We start from the raw sequence: 7,942 nt of genomic DNA on the forward strand, positions 1-7,942 counted from the left end.
TTCTAAAAAAGGCAGAAGCCATGGTATGAATAGGAAGTGGCTTCATGACAACAAAAAATGTGTCTTTCACCAAACCACCAAACTGTAACATGATTATATTTGGTTTTAATTTAGACTATAATGTGAATTCAACCAGTGCGGTTTGTAAACAACAGTTTTACTCTTGGTATTATTGTGCTGCTTGGCATTAAGTGAATTCAGCCAACTGTGGTTTAAAAAAACCTCTATTAAACAATGATCATACGTTCTTATTTTGTCTCCAAGGTACTATAAACAGTAACAACCAAAATGTATAAATAAGGAATGCCCAGAAATTCAGATTAAGAACTGGACACTAGATTTTCAGAATTCATTAAAATTGCACCCAGAAGTACAGCTGCAGTATTAAAGTGATCCAAATTCTATTATGGGATGCATACAGAGATGCATATGCACACATTCTTTTTATGCTATTCCTTGCAAGTGTTTTTAATCTAGCAAAATTCTGGGCCAGGCAGACTATTGCCAAAGCTGTCAACATTCTTCAATCTCCATGTGGATCTATCAAAGAAATTTTTAAAATAAATTGCAGAAATGTTGGTACAACCATTAGGGTTCTTAAAAGTTGTCTGAAAGTTTTATGGGTGACCATTTGGCTAATCAAAGAGCAAAGAGTCAACTAAATATTAGTGTTACCTAGTTCCAACAATAGCTATATTTTTGACAAAAACTATTTTCCATCAAGCTGAACATAGCAACGTTTAGCACATTTGGTTTTTTTTACGTAAATTTGATCTTTTTCTACAGTTTGTTTTGCAATTATTCTGGAGTTCAGTCCTAAGGTTAGCAGAGCAGAGCTTATTAACTAGCCCGACTTAAATCTAATAGTGATGTAGTGGAACCCTTGTCAGGGAAAGCTTGCATTGTTGTTAGTTTTAACATGACTTGAAGTCTTAAAGAGTTCCTCTAATATACACATCCTGACATAAGCATAAGCTACAACAAGTGGAACCCACTGCTACTTCAACTTAGTAATCACCTAAAGTTGCAATCCTGTGCACTCTGATCTGGGAGTAGAGTTCCTTGAACAAAACAAAGATAACAGGTCTTATCAAAGTTATCTTCAAAATTAATCCAGTGAAATTCTATTTGATGGTAGGTTAAAAGAACCAGTGACAGTAACTGATTTGGACACAGGCTTAGCATTCACTCCCTTTCCTACAAGATTGATGGATCTGCTGCATTTCCAACTTCCTGGTCATTCTTTCCCCTTTAAGCTCAGAAAGAAGCACAATCCTTAACCTCAGTGGAACTCAGGTCTCTACAGCTGAGTTCGGGCGGGGAGCGCTGCCCAAGTTTCCCGGATTGAGCATAGAGAGAGGGGAGAAGAGGAGCTCGGTGCTGTGCAGGATAGGCCAACGGAATGGGCTTAACTCGGAACCGAGACCACTCGTTCACCCAGGGCTAAAAGTAGCGCAGCATTTTATCCTGACCGCCTTTTTTGCGGCACTTAAACTAAAGGTCTCTCTCTCCACAAGGGTCTGCCTCAAGCTGAATCCGGGCCGGAATGGGGCGTGCCTTTCCGGCGCGAGCGTGGCTGATAGGTAGGCCCGTGTCTGTCTTCCCTTCCGGTATCAATACTAGCCGGATCCTTCGGGAGAGGCAGCGAGAGGGCTGCACCGGACAAGCAAGTCGAAGCTTGCTGCTGCTGCTGCCGCTGCTGCTGCAAATGTCAGGAGAACACGTGGAGTTCAGAACAGTTCGTCCAAGCGGGTTAAAGAGCGCTCTCACGTCCCAGACGCAGCGTTTGGGATTGGCTGCCGAGCAGCAGCTCTGGGCTGCGGCCCCTGTCTTTTTGCACTCAAAATACCCACCGCCCCTCCTCTCAGAGCCCCAGCATTGATTCCGATCGCCGTCTCCGGCCACCCTGGAAGGCAGCCCGTTCCCCCACGCCCCAACCGCGGTACCTTCTTCATAATGCCCGTCTTCCTCTTGCTGAACGTGGTGTAGCGTCGCAGCTTGTTGTCGATAAATTCCATCTTGATCTTGACCCGGCCGCGGGTCTTCTTGCCAGGCTTGGCGCCGCTCACGGCCCCGCTGACTCCGCCGTAACCCCCGGCCGCTGCCGCCGCGGCCACCGCCTCCGTTCCCCCCACCCCCAGTTCCATGTCACCCAAGGTCCGCTTAATGCCGCGGCGCTCGCCTACCAACTCCTCATCTTCGGCCGAGTCCGAATCGCCTTCGCTGCCGCTGGCCACCGCCGCCACCGCGCTTACATCCCGGTCTCGCTCGAAGCGACCCCCGATCGTCCCCTGCCCGCTAGGCGGGCCTGTCCCGTTGCCGGGCCCGCGGACTCCTGCAGCAGCACCGCTGCCGTTCGCCCCACGGGGAAGCCCGGCACCTACCCGCCCGGAGGAGGTCCGCCCCATGCCCATGATCGTGCTCCGGGCCAAGGCGGCAGCGCCGTTCCCGGCCCCGGCCTGGCTGGGTAACATAGTGCCGGTGCCGCCACCTCTTCCTTCCATGTGGGGCTAAGGCGTCGGGTCAGACCGGCCCTGCCATGGGCCCGAGCGCCGGCTGCTCCGACCCGGCCCCCTTGCCTGTACCCAGCCTCCGCCCGCCTTCCTAGCCGCTGCCTCACACCAGAGTCAGGATCCGCGCCGGCCCGGGGCACCCCCTTCCCCCCCCCGCTATCTTTCCCCCATATAAAGCGATACAATGTTGCCTTTTATGGCGAGGACGCTCCTTATATGGTGAGAGCCGGCGCTTTGCATCTATTGGCCGCCCCCTAGCAGCGCTCGGACGCCGTTGGCTGTAGGGGACCAGGGTAGGGTTCTCGTTGGTCGAAGACATAAGGGCTCATTTGCATACATTCCAAAAGAGCTGCGTTTGTGGAGACGTCACCCCGAGGCGCTGCTCTTAAAGAGAAAGAGCCGTGCTGGTTCAAAGGAGAGCCTCTCAAATGATCGGCACTGAACCGGTGGGGGGGAGGAAGGAAGAGATGCTAGGAGCCGATTGAGCAACAGAACGGAAAAGACCCAACCTTCTCCGACCTATCGCCTTTCCTTTTTCTCCAAAGAGAATCACCATTGGCCGGGCACGGGGTTATAGGGATTATAGTCCCATCGGGGGGGGGGGGGGGGGCTCGAAGCAGCTCAGAGCCAATAGCTGACAGACTGTCGGACCGGTGTGCCCCCCAAGTATGCGTCAAACTTGGGGAAGCCGGGACGGATTCTGGGACTTGCAAAGAGTAGGAATGCGGCATTGCCGGAAATTCTGGGGTTCACACACCCGAGTGCGAAGAAAAGGATGGGAGCGCCGAGGATGGGCGGCGCGCGGAAGTTAGCTGCCCCCCCCCGATCCCATCCGAGAGGGGTGAGAACAAGGCGTCGAAGCCCAGGCCTTTGATTGGCACGAAGGGAATCTCACCCCAGGCGTGCTTCTCGCCCCTCCCGGCGTGGAATGGCTCCCTTCTGGCTTTGGAGGCTCACGTGCTCGAGTTATTTCGGGGGTGGGTGCTTGCTCTGCTCGATGTAGGAATAAATAGCGAAAACTCGGAGCGATCCAGTCATGGAGATAAGTTTCAGTTCGGTTACCTACAGTGTTTCTCAACCTTGACAATTTTAAGGCATGTGGACTTCAACTCCCAGAATTCCACAGCCAGCGATGCTGGCTGTGGAATTCTGGGAGTTGAAGTCCACATGCCTTAAAATTGTCAAGGTTGAGAAACACTGGGTTACAAGATCAGTCGAGGGGGCGATCCCGCTCCTTCCTCCCCCCCCCCTCGGCTCCTCCTGGGTTCGTAGTAGAGGCGAAGCGCCGGTTACAAGGAGGGCGCCAGCAACACTGTGCTGTTGGGAGTTACCTTTATTGCAATATGTATTTCAAGAGAGATTTGGGGGGTCTTTGGGGTCCCATCAGTTTTCCAGCACACCGGTTCCTCCTGATGGAGAGGAGAAAGCTGCTAACACTGGGCGCTCGTATGTATTTACTTCTCCCATTTATATGCTGCCACAATCTTCTGTTTCTGTTGCAGCCTTTTTCTCTTGCCAGCGTGCGGAGGAATGGGGAGTATACACTGCCCTCTCCCGCCCTTTGGAGTCTTTCTGCCTGCCGTTGGTTCCTCTGCTGTTAAAGGAGGAGCTCTGCTTCGGATTTTGCTGCAAACTCATTAACTTGGGAAGAGGCTTTCATTGTTCTTCTGATCGATCCGCTGGTGTTTGTTCTTTACATTAAAAGTACCCCGGAAATCATTACAGTTGGCCTACAATCTGGTAGTATCGGTTGGAGTTGAATCTCATCAGGATTGTAAAAAGCAAGCTCTGGTCTAGGTATGGGGCTTATATCCTGCAGTTGCACAATCAAACTGGTTAACAACAAAATACAACTATAAAACAGTTCCACTTTTGATAGCTCCTAAAGCAGTGGTGGGGATTCAGCCAGTTCGCACCACTTCAGCAGAACCGGTAGCTAATTTTTTGTTGCCCAGGCCCAGAATGGACTTCTGGAAACGGCATCCACACAGAGAACCGGTTGTTCACATATTTGAATCCCACCAGTGTCCTAATGTAATAACTGACCGGTACAAAAGACCTGGTTGACAAGAAAGTCTAGAGCAGTGTTTCTCAACCTCAGCAACTTTTAAGATGTGTGGGTTTCAGCTCCCAGAATTAACCAGCTATGCATGTGTGGGGAATTCTGGGAGCTGAAGTCCATACATCTTGAGAAACACTGGTCTAAAAGGACCCTTTTTCTTAAGTGGCAGAAAAGTTTGGCTCCCAAGAAATTATTTTACATTCATTATAATTATAATCATGGTAAGTGAATGGCCTGAAGCTGATAGATGAACATGATGCCTTTTCATGGATGTGAACTCAGATCTTCCTAGCCCAAATTTAGCACACTTATCACAGTTTGCTTTTATGCAACTCACTATTTTATGTCTGGTGGCTGACTTAATCATTTGGCCATTATACTCTGTACTGGAAGACTAAAGCACTTGCAGTTAGCATATGTGTTATTTTTACTTTTTTTCCGCTACTGCAAATTCATTTAATGTTCAGACTTACTGTGTCCTTCAAATTATAACAGGTAATACAAATCATGTTTATGTAAATAATGTGGTTTATGATAACCCTAAAATACAGCATCCAGATTAAAGGAATACAAAATGGCAGCTGTTTCAGCTTTTAAATGACATAGTCTGTGTGATTGTAGAAAACCAAAATTGCCCAAAAAGTCTAACATGCTTTGGTTCATAGTATTGTGTAAATACCTACAATCAGGTTAATTCCATAAACCAGGTTCAATTAATTATAAGTAAATATGTCAAAATAAAAATAGTGATTTTGAAACCTCAAAGTGCAGTGTAATGGGAGATAAAAATGGTGCTTCTCTGGGCTCTGCAGCTGAATATTTTTGCAAGATGTATCATGCAAGTGAAGCCACAGAGAAATGGATCAACACAACTCCCTGCACTTCTGAACCACCATGAGCATTAACTCATCAATAAAATACAATATTAATTAATAATATATTTTTTTGATCTTCCCTTCTCCCATTTGTATTCTCCTTCAACCTTAAACAAATATAATTCTTAATATTTTCAATATATAAATGATTAAATATAGACATTTTTTCATATTTGTACAGATAATGGTAACATCTATGTATAACATTTTTTATCAGCTTATATTATTCTTTTAACCATCATCTCATTAATTCACCATGCATCCTATTTTCATGATTTTTGTTTAAGCTTAATTTCCCCTTTATATTCAATCCACTCTTATCAGTCATGATTTTCTCAATGTTAGTCATTTAAATATCCAATTTTTTCCATTTAGATACACCATCCCAACATTTTCATATTTCATGCATTATAAAAATACTGTACTTATCTATCTTATAGCATCTGAGTATAACATCCTTTTTGATCAGCTTATATTTCACTTATATTTATAAAAGTTACATCATCCCAATATTTTTACATTTCATATATTGTAAAACATACTATATTACTTAAATCTCTTATCCCTCTTGTTATAGGGCCCCTTTATGTTCAAAGTTCTCTATTCTTTTAACCATATTCAAACAAGAGTTTGCTCATGTAATACTCCATCTGTTAGGGCGAGTCAAATCTCTTGAATCTGTCTCTAGCCTTCTTCTTTTGCCGAACAGCTTTCCAAGTTGATATATTCCACTTACCTGGCAATTCTTGTGTTTTTACAAATATTGTTGGGAATACAGAAGATAGAATAGGTAGGATATATACTTTCTGTCTCCCAGACTCTGATGATTCTCCTGGGAATTCTATAGTCCACTCCACTTTTATTGTTATATTGAAGTCTAATTATGGAATTATCAAATTCAATCATTGACTGTTAATTAATTATTATTGCCTTTTTTTCAAATATATAAACCAAGACAACACGCTGTACACCAGGCACTGGAGATTGTTATTGTTAAAAACCAATAAAGTATTAAAAAAATAAAAAAAATAAAATGCAATATTATTTTGTAATCCCATCTTTATTATTTTTCAAATAACTTAAGGCAGCAAACATAACTAATACTCCTTGCTCTTCCTGTTTTCCGCATAACAACTCTGTGAGGTAGATTGGGCTGAGAGAGAATGACTGGCCCAAGGTCACCCAGGTCTGGTCCTGTGGTGACCCATTTTATAACTGTCACAACTTATGACCTTAATTTCCAGGCTCAATTATGTAGTAAAAAACAGGCAGTCTTGTAGCCCCTTTTCTGACTAAGCATTTTTTTAAAAAACATAAGCTTTTCTGATCTGCAGTTCATGGTGATGCATGTGATGAGGAATATAATACAAATTATTACTCGGAAAAGGGGCTACCAGATTCCTGATTCTTTATCATTCTTGGGTAACAAGATTGCAAATAACTGACTTTGTCATATAGATGAATCCTTAGTCTTTCCATCATATACTGTATCTTTTTTAAGGTTGGCTGTGTTTGTTCAGTTTCCACTTTATTAACAGTTTATCGTTAAGTAATATGAAGATTACAAAACTTATCCTATCATTATCGTGGTCTTGTAGTATCCTTTCTGTCATTAAATATAGGTGGAAAAACTTTCATCTTCAGTTTGATGATACAATTCAGAATATGTATGTATTACCTATGGAGTTCATCGTATTAAATATTATCTGAATTTACTAGGTGAAAGGATGGCAAGAAAAGAAGGAGAGGAAATCATAGACAATTCTGTAAATCTCAAAGTTAAAGAGTTATATGAATTTGTTTTTTATTTAGTGAGCTGGCCCATCTTATATATAAAGTCATAGCATCAAGTTTTGAAGTTGAGTTACATGCAACCATCACTGGCATTCATACCACATTTTTTAACAAGAAATGAAGAAAGGTTGCTTCCTAACATGCCTCCTGTTTATTCCCAATATAAATTCTCTAGTGACATAGCCTGTTGCATTATTTCCAAGAAGTTCAAATATATTTTCTGGTCCTACTGTATATGGCTGATGGAGGAATATTTTCCCAAACCCCTATTGGTCTTAAAAAAAAAACTTTGCAGCTATCTACTGTCTTTGGGGATGAATACATAAATAAATAAAATAAATAAATTAGGATACAGGAGGATCTGGACAGACTTGAACACTGGGCGCTATCTAACAAAATGAAATTCAATGGTGAAAAAAGTAAGGTTCTATATTTAGGCAAGAAAAACCAAATGTACAGGTATAGTATAGGAAGTACCTTGCTCAATAGTAGTAACTGCGAGAGGGACCTCGGAGTCCTAGTGGACAATCATTTAAATATGAGCCAGCAGTGTGCTGCAGCTGCCAAAAAAGCCAACACAGTGCTAGGCTGCATTAACAGGGATAGAATCAAGATCACGTGAAGTATTAATACCACTTTACAATGCCTTGGTAAGGCCACACTTGGAATACTGCATCCAGTTTTGGTCACCACGATGT

The 7,942-nt window shown here is 43.7% G+C and overlaps 1 pseudogene; it reads right to left on the minus strand.

Moving 5' to 3' along the window:
• Positions 1 to 1,946: 1,946 nt before the first annotated feature.
• Positions 1,947 to 2,474, minus strand: LOC107283381 (annotated as a pseudogene).
• Between the last annotated feature and the right edge of the window lie 5,468 nt (positions 2,475 to 7,942).

This window comes from Protobothrops mucrosquamatus, unplaced genomic scaffold (genome assembly GCF_001527695.2).
Source record: "Protobothrops mucrosquamatus isolate PMUCROS unplaced genomic scaffold, P.Mucros_1.0 scaffold36, whole genome shotgun sequence".
Classification (NCBI taxonomy): Eukaryota; Metazoa; Chordata; class Lepidosauria; order Squamata; family Viperidae; genus Protobothrops; species Protobothrops mucrosquamatus.